This window comes from Pelodiscus sinensis, chromosome 2, assembly GCF_052426305.1.
Source record: "Pelodiscus sinensis isolate ZL-2025 chromosome 2, ASM5242630v1, whole genome shotgun sequence".
NCBI classification, from domain to species: Eukaryota; Metazoa; Chordata; order Testudines; family Trionychidae; genus Pelodiscus; species Pelodiscus sinensis.
In genome coordinates this window covers 97678349-97697319 of record NC_143053.1, presented here as the reverse complement: position 1 = coordinate 97697319, position 18971 = coordinate 97678349, and the positions used below count along the sequence as shown (strand labels likewise).

Sequence of the window (18971 nt, the reverse complement as noted above, 5' to 3'; positions counted from 1 at the left end):
TTTTTATGGGTATGTCTATAAGTAATGGTTCTTAGCAGGTTCATAGGTTCCCCCTTGGAGCACATGGGCTCCTGCTCACTTTCCCACTTGTGGAAGGTCATGTTCCTTGTGGCAATAACATCAGTGAAATGTGCCAGAGCTTAAAGCCCTGAAATGAGAACCACCGTATACAGTCTTCTAGAAGGATAAAGTCCAATTATAGCCCCATCCAACCTTCTTGCCAAAGATGGTGGTGTCCTTCTAAGCAAACTGGAGCATCTTCCTCCCCGTGTTTTACCCTAAGCTATATCCCACTACTGAGGAAAGGAGGCTGCATGCCCTAGATGTCAGTTGTGTTTTGGCGTTTTACCTGGAGTATACAAAGTCCTTCCACAAGTCAATGCAGCTTTTTATTGCAACAGCAGACAGAATCAAGGGCTTTCCATTGTCCTTGCAGAGGCTTTCTAACTGGATCTCTGCCAGTTATCAGGGCCTGTTTTGAGTTAGCACAGGTCCCACCACCTCCAATTGTGAGGGCCCATTCAATCAGAGTGCAGGTGTCCTTGGCAGCCTACCTGGTGCATGTTCCTGTAGAGAACAACTGCAGAACCATGACATCGTCTTTTTTTTCCACACATTCACTGCACTGTTGCATTCTTCACATCTGTGAACTCCTACCTGCCTCCGTTGGTATTGCTTTGGAGTCACCTAATATTGAATGGACATGAGCAAGCACTTGAGAAGACAGTTCTCTTTGTCCATAACTGGTGTTCTTGAGATGCATAGCTCATGTCTGTTCCATGACCTGCCCTCCTTTCCCACTGATGGCATTTCCAGCAAGAAGGAACTGAGGATATGGGTAGTTAATGGTGCATTTTTTTACCACACCATATAGGCACCACTCCAGTGGACACCAGAGCCAGTCCCCTGTACATAACACTGAGGGGAAAACTTCCAGCTCTGGTGTAAATGGCAAGCATGCAGGTCTTCTATGGAATGGACATGAGCAACACATTTCAAGGAACACCAGTTATGGATGAAGGTAACGGTCTTTTCTTCAGCAGCAGGGTTGGAAGAGCTGTGTCTCTGGCAGGGCCCTGGGGCCAGAGAAACTCTGCCATTGCCAAGTACTTACGGATACATTTATTCAAGTGGCTCTGCAGTGCATAGATTTTCATTGAAATGGCGCATGTGCTACTGATAATTTTGTGTTGATATGGTTTAATCTGAATGATATATGTATGTTCAATGAGCCTGCAAAAGCTGTCAGATGTAGATTCTTGTACAGGCCCCTGCTTATCCAGAAAAACCTGTACAAAAGGGTTCTGGGAAAAGAAGCATCTGAAAATTTGCTACTAGAAGTTATCCCATTTAATTGGTGCTGTGGCAAGTGCTACAGTGCTTGCCCTTTTCTGTGACACACATGCAGGACTCTGGGCCTATAGTCTATGTCCCTGATAGTTCAGTTGGGTGGGAGTAATGCCATGAAAGGTTATCTCCAGTTTAGTTCTAGTCCTAGGCTGTGTTTTCAAATAAGCAACAAAGTGTTAATGCAGTGGTCCCCAACCTTTAGAGGCTGCCGGACGCCAGGGGGTGTGGCCGTTCGCCTGCTGGGCAGGGGGCGAGCGGCTCCCCCCATAGCCGCGTGCTGGGGTGAGGAGCCCCCCCCATAGCCGTGTGCTCGGGGGTGCCCCCCCGCAAGCGCCGCGCTCCCGGGGCCGGCTCCCCCCTACAAACGCCGCGCACCGGCGCGCCCCCCCCCAAGCGCCGCGCGCCCGGGGCACGAGCGGCCAATTCGCGGCGCTCCCGGGGCCGGCGCTTACCATGCGCCAGGGCCGGCTCCGGCCACAGCGCATGCACCATGTGCCCAGGGCCAGGCCAGCCCCGAGCACTTGGCGGGTGTACAAAAATGGCCCCGCGGGCGCCGTGTTGGGGATCACTGTGTTAATGCGTGTTTCCCAAGTTTCTAACGCATTACCATGTAGGCCAATAAGATAATAGGGCTGCATAATAAGGAAGATTCCTCTACAGATCAGAGTGGGACACTCTGGGCCCAAGTGTCTATGCATTACTGTACTCTTAAAAGCAGTGGTGTTGTGCATGTGTCTTGCAGTATATGGTAATATCCCTTTTTATTTGAAAGCTTACTGTCTTTGTAATGCCAAATGAAAATAACTCCTTGTAAAAATGCCCCCATCTCCCCAAAATTGTAAAAATTCAATTAGTTTTAGGTTACAGTTTTTAAAAAATGAACACCTAGTGTAACATAGTGGTTTTTTAAGGTTAATCCTTTGGTTTTAACAATATTAAGTACCAGATTACTTCTAATATTATTCAAATATTTACTGCCTGAGCTAAGTGCTGTGAATAAATTTAGAGGGAATAAGTCACACTTTGCACAGAGCAATTTAAAAAAGATTTTGAAACATTTAGGACAAATGGAAATGGTGACATTTAAATTTCAATATGTTTTAACTTTGCATCTTAAGCATTGTACTGTTCCGTTAAAATACCACAGATATGTGGTATTGAGTATAAATTGTACCTCTATAGAAGCAGAGTGGATGCTTTTGGTTGTACAAACTGAGATGTAAACAGATTTTAAATTCCCATTTAATAATAGAAGCATTTTTGAGTATAGATAAAATATCAAAGTTTATTTTTTTCTTTTTGAATCTATACCTAAAGCGTTTATGGAAGAAAAAAGTAATCTTAATTAAATATTAATTTTTAGAAACTGTCCAGTAAAGAATGGCCACTCTGTCATAGAAGTAGCCAAGAAAGTGAATAAAGTTAGACGTGTTCAGTCTGGAGTCAAGAGGAAATGGGATAGTATTTACTTTCTCTTTAGACCATCTGTAAATAAATAAATAAAAAGGGCAGGAAAATGAAGGAAAGCTGATCTTCCATAAAAATCAAAATTGAGCACCTGAACCCTTTAATTAAGCCTTTATGAAAATTCCTGCCATCGTCATCTGACAGTTTCACTTAATCATTTCATTGGTATTAATTTTACTGGCAGGAACTTTTCAGTGGTGTACAGCTAAAATCAAATACTTTTTTTTCTTTGCATTTGTTTACAGAGCTGTCCTTCTGGCCTCCCCTGGTTCTCCCCCCTCCCCATTGTTTCTCATGATTTGCTCTGCTTGCAGTTTTAATCTGAAGTGGGGAATTTGGAGATTTTGTACCATATTGTTACCCTCTTGTCTGGCCTCTTTGTATTATGCAGAAGCTGCACTAAAAGAACTGAGGTTTCCTTTTGGCATAAAGCCAAAACAGCTTGTTCTACTTGCCTCCTCTCCTGGACAAGTTCCATAGGAATTGAGATGGGACGATGCAACTGGTTTACTTTTCCTCTGGCCTATTTTGACTTTAAAATCCCTTTTCCTGCAGGAATCCCAAAGTGTACAGAAAGGACTTTATGTAGTGTTGAGGGGAAGGAGAGATAAATACCATCAGAGCTCCCATTTTATGAAGAGAAGGTGAGTGATAGAGAAACTCACCATGCACAGATACAAAAAGGCATGCTCTAGTCCACTTTACCAATCTGTTGTATTAATATCCATCTTACTCCTGTGCTTTCTTAAAAGGCATTAAATCTAGAGATTTGTATGCAGGGCACTAGAGTAAACATTGCTGGTCTCTGGGACATAGTCATGGCTACATCTAGACTGCCATTTTTTTGGGGGGGAAAAAGTTATGCCAATTGTGCTCTGCAATTTGTGCACCTTTTTCTGATTGTTTTTTCAGAAGAGGCTTTTCTGAAATTTGGCCTGTCTACCTGGGGCCAAATTTCGGAAAAACCTCCTTTTTTGGAAGAGCCCTTATTCCTCATAAAATGAGGAATTACAGGGCTTCTGAAAGAGCACATCTGCTCTTCTGAAAAAAGTCAGAAGAGCAGACACATTCCCTAAACGCAGCGGAGTTTTTCCGGAATACCAGACGTATCATGGAAAAACTCTGTAGTCTAAATATAGCACATGAGGAAGAGTGAGATTGCTTTTATGAGGTGCTGAGCTCTCAATTCCCATTGAAACCAAAAAGATTTGAGGGCATCCAGTCCTTTGCAGGAATAGAGGATACTGACTGTGCTAGATGGACCTTTGGTCTCACCCAGTATGATCTTCTTATGAAACCTTTATTCAATCTCATTTTCTTATCTTACATATTTGCTTTGGAAAGAATTGTGAAAGGTCACCTATCAAGTGTGTGTTTTTTTTTTTTTTTTTTTTTTTTTTTTCAGAAACCTCATCTATTTCTTCCTGACTTTGAGTAGCCTGGTAATAGAGAAAAGTAGTTGAAATAGTACTCAATGTGCACAAGCCATTAATCATTCCAGCATGCCGATGCCTTCTTACTAAAACTTTTGTCTATTTAGAACTATTTTTGAAGTATCAAATAAGACAATTCAGTTACTAATTTATAATCTCTCTCTAGAGGTTCTAATAAGTAATCATGTAAAAATCTAGGCACATCTGTGCCAACATGAATTTTATGACTCCTAGTTGTACTTTAATATTCTTGTAATTGGAACAAAAATAGTATAGCAAAACTCAGTTGAAAGTCAGCTGAATTCACTTGTACTGCTCCTTTTTCCTTTCATCTTCAGACTTTCTTTCCTTGCCATCTGAAATGTTAAGATTCTCATTAAACTGTCTCACATTAATTTTCTTTTTTTCCAATGTCTTCAGTTAGGATCCTTTACATAAATAGAGCTTTCTGAGATTTTATTGTACAGGTTGACTCTCTAATCCAGCTCTCTGGTCCAGCAACATCTGTGGTCAAGCATGATTTTAGTTACCTGGATGTCCACTTCTCATAGGAGTGGCCAATTTCCCGCTGTCCCATAAAGTTTGTTTACAGCCACCAGTCCTGTCTCTGTGTTCTATGCTGTTGTTTAGCTCTAAATAACCCCAAAATGTCTTCTAAGGGTCCGTCTTCACTATGGGCTAAAGTCGAGTTAAGATACGCAACTTCAGCTGAAGTACATTAACTCGGTTTTTGGCACTGTTCACCCAGGAAGAAGTCAAAGGAAGAACACTCTTCCTTCAATTTCACTTACTCAGGAAATGAGGGTTACAGAAATCAGAGTAAGAAGCCCGTTATTTCAATTTTTTTTCAAAATAATGGGCTTGCTATTTTGTGGACATCCAGCTAACTAAAATAACATGAGTTACTTCCAAATAAATGTGCACTGTAGATATAGCCTTAGAGACCAGCAAGCAGTGAAAGTGCTGGTAATGTTGCTAAGCATAAACATGTTTTTATGCTTTATCTACTTATTTCCTTATGCCAATACAATAAAATTGTGTAATAATACTAATGCTTTGTTATGAAGAGAACTTTTGCTAGGTGTAGGCTTACATAGGATGAATCACTGCAGTCTCACATTATTAAGCAACATTGCAAGCGCTGTTCTATTTATTTGTGTTTGTGAAATAAAAATAGACCAACTCACTACAATATTAACCTCCTATAGTTCGGCAAATTCTCTGGTTTGGCACCAGTCAGGTCCCAAGGATGCCAGACTAGAGAGGTTCAACTTGTAGTTTAACTGGGTCAAAGGCTAAGAAAATACAATAGAATTTCTGAGGTAAGGACATTTTGGGAATGGAGATTGTAACTCTGAAATGTTTGTAGCTCTGAACAAAATGGAGCTCCAGCTCCAGCTGTTCACATTATGGGCAAGGTTCCAGAGGCAGAGGGGCAGCTTCTTTGCAGACAGCTTCTTTCCTGAACCAGGCAAACTTGTCCCTCTCTTGGTGGGGTAGATGGGTGGGAGGGGGGATAGCGGTAAAAACTGCATTCCCCTCTTCATAGCCGGGGGAGAGGTGTGTGAAAGCAGCACCCACAACTTACAGGAAAGGCACGCAAACCCCAATATTGCTTCTGCTCCGCTGCCTTGGGCCTGCAATGGTAAATCTCTATATCTTCAACTCCTAGCTATTAGTGGGTGCTCTGCATGAGGGAGGGGTGGTAGAGTGCAGATAGGCAGTCCAGATACGCCTACCTTTAAGATGTAATACAGGCACAGTACGGTATTTGGTTTAAAAACATTTTTGTCTCTACTCCTGCCTTACTGGTTACTTTGTTTCACATGGTGTCCAGTTGACCAGTAAGTCTCTAACTCTGGTATTCCTAGATCTGTAACTCTGGAATTCCTTCTTTGAGATTCCTCTGTAGAAGAGTAGGTGGGACCGAGGGTCAAAATTTTGCTAAATATGATGTTGTAGTGCAGGAAATTGAAGGAGATAAAAATATCAGATTATTTTCTGAGTAGAGTGAAATGTGCTCCTCAAGATGACACACACATAAATGGCTGTCACTTCTTGGGCTTGACAGACAAGGTATTTGCCGTTCAGTTCACAGTACTTTCTACTAGTCTTTTGTTCCAGGGATTAAGGTCGAATATTATTAATCAGTAGTCCAGTGAAAATGAATTAATTATTTATTAAGAGAAACTGTACCTTGAATGTAAAAGAGTTTCAGAAGCAAAAGTGAGGGCATAGTGTTCATGTTCTGGGCCCTGACAAGATCTGAAGCAAGTCTGTTTGCTTTTGAGCACTGTAGAAATAGGCCAATCTTCAGACCCTTGAATTAACCAATATCTTTCCTTTCATATTATATTACATTAGTTTTCATTCCTATTATATTACACATTCTGGATTTGAATGACCCTTTTGTATTGGTGAAACAGACAAAACATTTTAATTCACGGGATGTATTAGGTACTGGGTTCATAAGAGGAATTTAATGTTGAATTTTTTGTTCTCTGAGCAGTAGTCAGACTTGTTCTTAATCCTCCATTTAATAACTTGACTATAATAAGACTCAAAAATGTCTTCATCTTTCCCAACTTTTTTCTACAGCTGGAAAAACATAAGTAGATTAGAACCATTTGTCTCCAGGGACACCCAAATAATAAAACACAGAGCTCACAAAATGGACTATGTCCAAAATTTTGAGTCCATGCTTCCAGAATGAATGTTACTGCTTATTCATTGTCATTTCTTTGCCTGTGCCATGTAGTTTCACTATATTCATGAAGATAATGTAGTTTTGTCTACTATGAGCACATTGGAAAATGCAAACCAGTGCAAGGTAAAAAAGCTAGCTAACAATTTGTACAGGGCAAAATTAGGATACATTGGTGCAAGCAGGCACAGTACCACAGAAATGTCAGGAGTAGTCCAACATAGTCAATGAGAATTGCTCAGTCCCTAAAATAACCAGCCATCTTTTCCAGTGGTGCTAATCATTACATCAGACTGAGTGGTTGATTGGTTTCAGCATGAACAAACACAGTTGCAATGACCTCAGTGGATTTGTACCTGCTTTTGTAATAGCTGAATTTTGCACTATGCTATTCGTTTTTTGAACTGAGTAGATTACATGTTCATAGATTTGGGGAAATAACTCTTAAACTTGTGTGCCTTGCAAACTGTTTGACAAATAGGAAGAGGTAGAGTGCACAAAAGTAAGCAGTGAAGAGGGAGACTGTTTTCTTGACTGATATTCCTGCAAACTCAACCAGCACTCCACAATTTTAGATAGATTTTTCTCTCTTCATGTGTAATCATCAGTAATAAAGACTGTTCGGACCAAATAATGCTCTAGGTAGGATACATCTGTACAGCACTACTAGATGGGAATCAGATTTGTGCAGGTGAAACTGAGCCTGTAGAATCCTTATTCTTGGGGCTGGTGGCCAGGAAGGAAAAAATTGACCTAACTTGACTGTTGGGGCTCAGAGGCAATTTGTAGGGCTCATAATTAGTAAAAAGAAAATCTTTGTTTGTAAATGTAGGAAATCTAGAATGCCAGCTTATCATTTTTCTAGAGTCTCTTTTCAGAGTTGAACTGAACATCAAAGTAATATAACCTGCATTAATCTTAACAGAAAAAAGACCAGCATGGATGAGCTTCCTATAACAAAGGGACCATGGGACTTAAGCAGCCATGGCCCATAGTGTTTGGTGAGTAGAAAGAGCTTATATGGTTTTAGCTGTTTCAAACTACAAAACTAACTTTTGATCAAAAGGGATGCAAAACAGATGCTTGAGAACCAGAAGTTGCATGTGATTTATTGCTCTAGCAGCACCTCCAGATTTGAGTCTACATGCATTACTTCCTGCTTGAAGCCTCATGCTCTTTCAGAACAGAATTAAAGTGTTTTTCCCCCCCATAGGTATCAATTGTGATACTGTAAATGATAGAAAAGAACTCTTGACAGAACATTCCAGCTGCTTCACAGATAGAGAACTAAGGACCTCATCCCAAGTAAAGCTCAAAAGGGTATTCCTGACATTGAATTTAAGTTGCCTTTATGTTCTTTCCACGATATGGTAGAAGCTGCTTTAAATAATGCTAGAAGCTAGTGGCCAGATAGGGAGTAACAGTGGTCAGACACTGATGGGATGCGGAGGAGTATGGTTCACATCCTGCACATTCCAAGTGATGTGTGGTTTAAGATTAACTATGCTGGTTTAGTGCTATCTGAGAATCCCTTTATGCTGGGATGATCTTCCTGTGACAAGCGCTGACATTTTTAGGATATAAATGTACACTCCAGGGCATTGCAAAATGGCCCTAATTAAAGGGTGAATGTAGTCCTGGTGAATATAGTTTCTCGTAAATAGCATAACTTTAAAAGGCCTGAGCTATCAGAAGTAATTAAATACCAGTAAATAATGCAACTGAATGATTTAGGAGAAATAACAGTTTTAGAAATGCTGAAAATATGCTGCAGTTTGAAGCAGAGGGATATGTTGTTGATTTTCCTGTAGACGTTAAAACTGTCTCTCTGTAGTACAGCTGGGCTGCCTTCTTTCATTAGTGTATTACTTTCTGCTCTAAAACCCAATCACTGCATAGCTATTTTTGATTAACTTAATGAACAAACAGAATAAACTAGCTGCTAGGTTTTTTTACAAAGCATATTTCTAGGAGGTTTTGGAGTAGTCAAACCCTGAATTGATTTCTCTCAGCTCTGTCTTCAAAGTTCATCAACCAAAATATTTTACTGGTTCCTGAAAATGCAGAACTCTGTGGAAAATTCAAAACTAATATCAACTAGAAGATTACAGATACTATGAGAGAAAGACATTGTTAATTTCATAGGTCAGGCCATGAATCTGGTCCTGCATTTTCCTGAAGTTCAGGCACTTTTGCCTTTGTTTTAGCACAGACTTCTTCAGAGGTAGCCCTGAATTGTGCAGTTCAACTTAAGTCTGAATTCTTCCCAAGTTTGAGGACGGGAAGGAGTGCTAATGATTTTGATTTAGTATTGGCAGTTTGGACTCAAGTCTAATTCCCTGTCAAACAAAAGGATAACAATCCTAGACCTATCAGTCCTGTAAGTGATAATTGCTTCAATCCAATTACCAAATCAACAATAACTTCATTTAAAATACTGTTGTTTTTGGAGTCTCAGCCTCTAATCTGAATGTCATACTATATTAGAGGTTATCAGTTCTTAATTATTCATAATAACTTAATATGCCATAATTACAGTACAGTATTTCATATGTTGATCAATGTGATTAATGCAGCCTAGTGACTCCATTAATTAGCAGTAATCAACATATACCAAGGATTTATTTACCTCAGGGCTGATAATAGTTTGTTGAGCCCTGGGAAAGGTGGCAGGAGGAGGGGAGGGGGGGTCAGCTCTTGGCTTCCCAGAAAGGGTGGGACTAGGGGCTAGCCTAACTTATTGAGCCCTCAGTACTGTGTTGCATAGGGCTCTGGTGGTGATTTAAAGAGCCTGAGGCTCTGGCTTCTGCTATTATGGTGATGGCAGCAGTGGTGGCTCATAGCCCTGGGTCCTTTTAGAATCATCAGGCCCCATGGCAGCTGCCCCCTTATATCCTTTTCCTCCTATTGGTGGACATGATTTACCTTTTATATGTAATATTTAAAAGAAAAGACTTAAACACTGGGGAAGGAACCATGTCTTCATGTGGATTTGTACATTACCTAGCATAAAGAGATTTTAATTTTGATTGGGATTCTTGGGAACTTCACTAACACAAATAATTAATCAATAGATGCCTCAGTAAGCAAAGTTAATTTGTACGTTGTAATACTCTGTTTAATCAATAAATGTAAACACCTGAATATTAGAATGAGGAATTCTTTGATGTATAAATCATCAAATAGTGAAAACAGTAAAAATATGGAAGGGATAAGAATAATTGAAGTCCTTGCCAAGCATTCTGAGCACAGACTGGAGTAGAAAATATGGAAGTTCAGTGCCTGTGACACTTCAGTGATTAGGGTCTGTAAGTGTATTACACTAGAGAGTGTTACCTTTAGGTAAGCAGTGTGGAGTATCAGTGTCAATGACTGCATCATTAATGGTGACAGACACTTCTCTAATGAATCCCCTAATTATTCTATCTCCTTTGGTTAAAAACCAAACCTGTAATACTTCTTTCATTCCAAATGGGCTTGTATCATGCAATTAGAAATTCAGTAAGTTTGCTTTTGATTTAATAGATTAATTAGCAAGTTTGTAAAATGCTTTGGAGATTTAAAGCACCATTAAGCTGCTAAGTATTATGTTATTAATAGATTTCTCTGCCCTGCCACATATGAGATTACCCAAGGTCAATGCCCATGAATCTTAAGGAGGAAACAGGATGTGCACAGAATCAAAATGCTTCACAATATGAGGTACTATGTGGAGACAGATGCATTTTCATAAATCAGTTATATGTGGACCAGAAATCAAGACAAATAGTCATGCAACATATTACAAATTCTGCCTTGCATATATTTCCAATAAGTGATTGACAATATAGCTATTTCCCAGATCATATTGTTATGCAAATTCCAGTGAAAATTACCAACATACGCTTTAATTATGATCCTGCCCATTTTGCAGCTTCTCCTTGTTTATTAAATTAATTGAAGCATTTAAAAGAAGACCTGTCTTGTGGAAACTGCTCTAAGAACATCACAACAGCAGAAATTAATTCCAGGCATTTTGTTTGAAATAGGATGTCTAGGTAATGAAAATTAATTTAACTTCAAATGATCTTTTTTTATTGCTATTAAGAAAACAACATGTAGCAGGATAAACATGTTCAAGCGCTTTTCTTTTGAGGGCACAATTTGTGCCAGAAAGATGTCTGAATTTTTACATCCATGGTTGAAGTGCAAGTGCAAATCCATGCACATTCTTCTCTAGCTTCCTGATTGTGTGGTACTTCTTAAAAGCGATTTATTTTGGGACACACACATATGGGTGTACGTTATATAAGTACAATTTGCATCTCCAAAATGGGAGAGTTGGCAGCTGGTTTTTTTAAAATATACGGTGTAAATACATTCCTGAAAAGGTTTATAAACCCATTATTCAATAGACTTTGTGAAATGAGTTGCTAGTTTCAGATTAGTTCCCAGTGAGCATGTGTCTCCATATATCATCCTCATAAATGGTGCTGCTTATCACCTTAGGGGCAGAGCAGCTAACAACTGAATGGACATGGAAAGTGAACTGTGTTTTCAACTTTAAAAGATGGCTCCTGTAAATCAGAGGTAAGACCTGTTGGCAGGGCAGTGTATATTGACCGCTTGCAAGTTGCTGGCTCTGTAGACTGTTTCCGCTCTGTAGTCTTCAATCCTGGAGATGACTCTGACACCCCTTAAACAATGAGTTTGCTTAAAAGTACAGCAGTGTGTACTGTGCCTTTCACCCTGAAGGATAACAAGGTACTTTGTAAATACCATATTCTATAGGGATTTCTTAGTCATCTGGTGTAAACATAAAAGCTATTCAGCATTAGCAAAATAATATCCTTTAAAAAATAATCTCATTTTAAGAGCCGCAGTCATGAATGCTGTAATCAACTTGAATGTCAAGAGAACTTTAGTTAGGAAGTATGTTGTGCTTGAATATGGGCACGACTTCAAATCTCTACTTTGACAACAAATGCTAGGGAATAATTTTAATTACTCTGCGTGATACCTCTGTATTGTAAGAGATGTTTATAACCCACAGCATTATGAACACTGAACTTTGAAGGCAAAAATATTACTTTGATTTCTATTGACAATTTTTTCTGGCATCAAAAGTTCAGGGATCAGAAGTGTCACAATAAAGCAATGAATATTATCCATAAATCAGAGTTAGTGTGCTAGTTTAGAGAGATTCAGCCAGAGTTCTGTAAATTGTTGACAAGCCAAAGGAAAAATGAAGGCAGGTGAACTTGCTTAATAAAGGAGTTAAACTTGGAAAATAAAAAAATGGCATATTTGCTTTTGACAGATAGTTGATACCTAAAAGTGGCTGCCAAGATTACAAGAAAATGTGAAAAACAAAGTACAGGCAGTCCCCGGGTTACGTACAAGATAGGGACTGTAGGTTTGTTCTTAAGTTGAATTTGTATGTAAGTCGGAACTGGTACATATTGTAGGGGAAACTCTAGCCAAACATTTCTCCAGAGCTCAGTTTTATTCTCCCACACCTCACTTTCCTCAGTCCTTTATTCTCAAGCTGAGGTGTCTGCTGAGAAAAGCCGCTCTGCGTCTCCCTGGTCTTCTGGGGGGAGGGCGCTAGCTTCGCGTCTCCCTGGTCTGCTGGGGGGAAGCAGCTAGTGCGGGGTTGCCTCACCCCGTTTGTAAGTAGGGATCCGATGTAAGTCGGATCCATGTAACCCGGGAACTGCCTGTATACATCTTTTATGCTCATCTTTTGGATGTTGGGAAAAACCTAGCTCTTCAAGTGTTTGTTCACGTCAATTTAAACCGGGTACAATCAGCAGCAAGTTTTCCCCTTAGCAGCTCCCATTGGGTTGGCTGTGGAGTCCACTGGAGTGGCATCTTCATGGTGCTCAATATATCACCTTGCCAAATTGATCCCCTTTAAGTTCCTTCTTACTAGCTCTGACAGGCATTGGACCTGTGACCATTTTGCTCAGCAAGTATATTCCTTAGCGTTCTCTCCCTAATTAATATATTTCTAGTTATAGTTAGTCATAGTTATTTAGTGTAACTAGTAAGGCTTGGGAATGAGCTCTCTCGCCAATCCCTTACTCCTCCTTGGACTTTGGGGAATGCTGCCCCAAACCTTTAAACCCTGAGGAATCTGTGGCGAACCTATGCCCATTAGTGACCCCCAAGCAATTGCTTATGAAATCTGCTCTGATATTGGTATATCTCAGTGCTGAGCAAGGACACTAAAGAGACCCTCAGCACTGCCACTCCCTGCCACCGCATGTGAAGGCAACAGCCCAGCACCATACGCATTTGCTAGTGTTTCACAAGTGACATAGGAGAGCCAACAGAGGGTGCTTGGTAATACTGAAAGCTGCACAACCAGCAGATGACACCAGTCACTGCACCCCAGAAAAGAGCACTTAGTGACTAAGTGGCATGAGTCTTCAGTATCTACTTTGGGGCCCCAGAAAAGACCAGTGACTCTCTGGAAAGGCAGTGTCAGGTAGAAGGGTTAGAGCTACCTTCCACCCTAGGCACTTTTGAGGCTGCTAGAGACTTAATTGAGATAATGGCTCGACTGTCCTCAGTGCTAAAAGACAAACCTTGAGTACTGACAAGTTTGGCACAGTGGAGCAGCAAATCCATCTATAATGCAGTGATCACAGTCTCCTGCCCAGCACCATTCCCAGTCATCATTCCTAAAGTAACGCTTCCCAACATCAGATCCCATGTGGGACTCTCTCACACCAACAGGAAGATGCTCCCTTTCCCTCACAGATTGGCATGATGTACAGAGATCTGACAGCAGATCCATGGCATCAATGAGTTGCACCGGATGCCTGGTACCGATCTCCAACACTGGACTCCAGCATTAATCCCCAACACAGATGCCTTGAAACTGATCCCCCCCACTTCTACAGCTCAGCACTGATCTCCTGTGCATGTGCCACCATGGTTGTCATGGTTATGATCTGTTTCCTCAGACTCTGACAGGGACTCCTGCTATTCTAATCATGGCCAACACAGATCTGAGAGGTGTCAAAGGGAAGCATAACTGGCATGGCTTACCACCTGGCCCAGGGCTCCTTTTCTGGGGGCTCATTCTTGGTAACTTCAGAGTACCAGCCACCTCAGCTGGCCAAGGACAATTCTAGTCTCCTTGTTTTCATCCCCTGAGAAAACAGTGGCAGGGTCTTCAGCCTTGGACCATCCTCCAATTGACCACAGGTCACATCAGGATAGATCTTTTCAGCAGGAAGGTCTATGACACGGGGGGGCCTTCAGCTGAGAATAGCTAGCCAGCAAGCTATCCTCAGTAGATACAACTTCAACTTTTGATCCTCCACTTTAATGTTTAAGGAGATTATTTCAATGGATTCCAGAGCGGAGTTCCCAGTCATTGACACAGGGAAGGCAAAAACTTGCCAGCTGTCTACACTGGCTGCTTGAATTTCCACAAGAACACTGACTTCCTACTGTCTGAAATCAGTGCTTCTTGTGGAAATACTATGCTGCTCCCATTCGGGCAAAAGTCCTTTTGCGCAAAGCTTTTGTGCAAAAGGGCCAGTCTAGACAGCCCAGATTTGTTTTGCGCAAAAAAGTCCCGATCGCGAAAATGGCGATTGGGGCTTTTTTGTGGAAAAGCGCGTCTAGATTGGCACGGTGCTTTTGCGGCAAAGCGTCCATGCCACTCTAGACGCTCTTTTCTGCAAATGCTTTTAATGGAAAAACTTTTCCATTAAAAGCATTTGCGGAAAATCATGCCAGTCTAGACGTAGCCGATCAGTTTATGGATCTCCCATTTGTTGTAATTGGTGAACGCTCAGGGGGCCATAGATACACGTTGGTCATAGCAGCCATTCTATGGAGGAGGCAGATGCAGTTACGCCTCTATCTTGATGACTGATTGCTGCCTGGGTGCCATAGAGGCACGTGGAGACTCAAGTCTGTTTAGTCATAACCACTTTTGAGAGACTGGGCTTCCTCAACCTTGTCACTGACCCAAACAGTAGAATTCATTGGGGTGTTACTGGACAGTGTTGGACTTGGTACAGGGAAGGGCCTCTTTTTGCTGGAGATTCAAAGTCATGACAGGCATTATTCAAGACACCAGATGGTACGACCACTACTGCAAGAAGATGCATGAGTCTCCTTGGCCACAAGGCATTCTGCACTTATGTGGTCTGGCATGCCAGACTGAGGCTCTGACCCCTACAAGTGTGCCTGCCTATCACCAGGGGCAAGACAGCTGCAAGATGAGTGCACAGCAGTGATGGATGCATGACACTGGTCTCTGCTTTCCATATGAGCTAGGATATCTTCCTTCTGGTCTTCTGCCCAAAACTACACAAGATCAGGAAAGAAAGGTGCTTGCATGCTTTGGATGTACAAAGCACCCTGGCTTTCTACCTGGAATAGCTGAAGTCTTTCTGTAAGTTGTTGCAAGGTCTCCCAGTGTCCATGCAGAGGATTTCAGCTTGCATAACCTCTTTCATACCAACATGATATGAGCTGGCAGAACTCATCTGCCACAGATCTTGCAAGTGCATTCCACCAGAGCGCAGGCATCCTCAGTGGCCTTCCTGGTGCACGTCTCAGTCTAGGACATCTGTAAGTCTTACGTGGTCATCCATGCACACATTCACAACCCACTATGTTATCATTCAGCAGGCCAGGGATGATGCTGAGTTCAGTAGAGCTACTGCAATTTTCATGTCCATACACCTCTACCGCCCCCTCCCAGGAGTACTCTTTAGAGTCACCTAAGTTGAATGTACATGAGCAAGCACGTGAAGAAGAAAAGAAAGGCAGTTACCTTTTTCTATAACTGGCATTTTTCCAGATGCGTTGCTCATTCAGCATTCCGTCCTCCTTCCCCACTGTTGGTATTTCCAGCAAGAAGGAACTGAAGGTGGGGGAAACTGGCTGTGCACTGTATGGTGTGCCATGTATGCACTTCTCCAAGGTGCCCCAGAACCAGTTTCTTATGGATATTGCTGAGGGAAAAACTTCTGGCACCAGACAAGTATGCACACCTAAGTTGAGTGGACATGAGCAACACACCTCAAGGAGCACCAGTTATGGAAAAGGTAACTGCCTTAATTATCTGAAAACAAAAAGAGCCATTGAAAGCAACAGGAAATTTGATTAAACCATCACAGTGCATCATATTATTGCCCAATTTAAGATTACTTATGAATTTTCAGTTAACACCTTTAGGGTTGACAGGACCTTTGTTCCAGGATCAGGCCCAACATTACGTTATTTTATGGTTGGTGTGATGGGATGGGTATATCCCACACAGGGCCAGGAGAGCTTAATACCCAATGGGCAGAGGAAGTCCTGCTCCCCCAGCCACACTGAGCATGGTCCAAGGGATGGTGCAGTATAAAAGGGAGCAGCTCAGCTCAGTCTGAGCTGGCCCCCTGCAGGAGAGGGACCTGTTGCTGGAACTCCAGAGATACCCCAGCCAAAGACCCAGACAACAGGAGCCAGAGATCTGGGAGACTGCCTTGAGCTGCTAGTGCCGGAGGAGCCTGAGGGAGAGGCTGTTATGGAACTGGAGAACCCGAGACCACGTGGAGTGTCTTGCGGCCAATGCTGGTAGGAAGTGACCCAGGGAGGATGCGGGAGTGGTCTCCCCCCCCCAAGTGAGCTGGGCTTATTGCAGTTGGATTCCTCGCTGAGCGAGTGGTGGATCACTAACAGGGCCCTGGATCAGGTCTGGTGGAGCAGGGTATTCCCAGGCCCCCCTGCTGGGACTGTTGCCCCATAATTTTTTTGTATCTCACTTGTGTGGCCCTGTGACAGGGTGGCGCAACACTACACTCACCGGCTCCCCTTACCCCCCCAAGGGGCTGAGAGGAGCGCAGCAGCTCTCCCCGCCACGGGAGAAGTGGCGGTGGCAACAGGAGCACACTGCCCAGCTGGCGGCTGGGCCGGCGCTCCAGCTGACGTGCCAGGAGAGGCTTCCCCTGCCTTGGGAGGAACTGTGGTGGCGGCGAGCCTGCACAGGCAACAGCGGGGCAGAGGTCCCCGCTGATGCCCCAGGGGAAGCCCTGACGCACGCCAGCATCGGCGTGCGGGAAAGATGCTGTGGGCGGGGTCAGCAGGAAGGGAGGGGGAAGGAGGAACTGACCTGGGAGATGCCAGCACAGGCATCTTGGGGGGGGGAAAAGGGCAGCGTCCTCCCCAATATAAAGACAGCGAGGGCACTTGGACAGGGGAGGCCAGCCCAAGTGCCGGATGAGGGGACTCAGGGCCTCAAGGAAGCAGCATGCGAAGCACCCTGGTGAGCGGGGGTGAGGAAGTAGCCCAGGGCGGGTACAAAACAGGAGCCCGTGGGCTGATGAGTTGTGGCATGTAGCCCCATCAGCCAGGTGAGGGTGGAGAGCTTATTCTCCCCCCACCTTAGGGCCCTGGGCTGGGGTCTGGAGAGAGGGAGGGCCTGGACCCCCCTCACCTCCGCACCCGGGGGATCACGTGGGCAACCAGGGATTGGTGTGACCTCATGATCCGGCGGGACGGGATGGCCAGGCGGAGGAAAACGGAGGCGGAGGAGTGTCAGCCAACGGTCATGGCTGTGTGTGTGTTACCAAGAAAAGGTTTAACGTCCGTGACTTTGCCGCTAGGACCGGGGTCCAATTGCAGGGGGCAGCAAACAGGCTGACAGACGCCCCAGCTTATTACATCTCAGATTTCAGCTGCTAGGATACAGGATCCCTTCACAGCAGGCAGTCTAGGGAAGACTGAAAGATGCCCCAACGGATCTGTCACCTGGGAGTGACACGATCCAAACACCCAAGCTCTCCCTATACCTGTCCCTTATGACTGGCTGGAGTTCTTTTAAATTGTGCTTGGTTCTGTTACAGCAACTGAAGGAGTCAGGTTAAAGCTTAAACAGTTACAGGTTTATTAAAGAAGCTTATAAATCATATGGTTACAATGGCTATTGCTCTATTTCTTAACTGCTAGCAAATATAGATCTTAAAAATGGTTACAAAGAAACTAAAGATAGAAAATAGAAATAATGGTACCAAGTGACAGCTTAATCTTTAAAGAGCTCTAAGTCTATGAGTACACTTAAGACAAAGGACACATCCAAGTACAATTTTTACCCCTTTCTGTGCCTCTCGACTCCAGCGGGTCAAGCCAGGCCAATCCCTCAATTCCTAGGAAAGACGAATACGAGGTGGGTGTCCCCGTGGAACCTCGGGAGGTCAAACACCTAACCCGACCAGCAAATAGATGGTAGATTGACACTCAGAGTAAATGTGCTGCTGGACCCATCTTTATACCCATAGGGGCCCGTATCTTCTTTCTTATCTAAGATGCCAAATTGTACTGGTCCGTTTTTGTGGTGCTAGTTCTTACAAGCAAGTTTCAAGTTAATTTACACTTGCAAGAGAGAGAACTAAATTGTGAATACTAATCATGTTTTTTACTGGGCGAGAGATTCCTCCCCCCGCGGACGGCTGTGTGTTTGTATCAATATGGGTTTCAGTCAAGGGCACTCCTTGGCAGCCTCTTGATCAGCAAATGGCATATCTCTGTTTACAGCCATTCATGGTCACAGCAGCCTGGGCCTTCTGTTCAAGGCTTTTACTGCTCTGTGTGCCCTGCATGCTCCAGGCAAGCAAAGATGGATGTTACGGGGGGGGGGGGGGGTTCCTGTCTGGCTACAAGGAGGGGGACTAGGTGACATGACAAGGGTGCCCCATGACAGGCCCCAACTGACTTTACGGTGGGTCAGTGATCCCTGACTCAAAACCGGTTCCCTGCCCTTCTCGGAAATAAAGACAATGCAGAGACTTTTTGTGTTTGACACAGTATTTTATGTAAAAATGAAGCCTGGTCAACAAACCCCCAGTTGGGGCCAATCCCCCATCTGGCCACAGCATCATAACACTCCTGCACTCGCCTTTCCCCCGGAACCTACATCTGAGCTTATCATACACTGGAACCCCCTTCCCTGAGCCCCTCACATACCCCAACCCAAATTCCTGAACCCTCATATCCAAAAGTCTGGGGCTTGCTTAATACCCTAA

The 18971-nt window shown here is 43.3% G+C and overlaps 1 protein-coding gene across 1 annotated transcript in view; it reads left to right on the top strand.

Annotated features, from left to right (window-relative positions):
- Positions 1-80: 80 nt before the first annotated feature.
- Positions 81-18971, top strand: part of LOC102447253 (lysine--tRNA ligase-like) — a 103342-nt gene continuing 84451 nt past the window's right edge. The window contains exon 1 of the mRNA XM_075921054.2: positions 81-7955. The gene's annotated coding sequence lies outside the window, so the exon portion shown is untranslated. The remainder of the gene's footprint in view (positions 7956-18971) is intronic.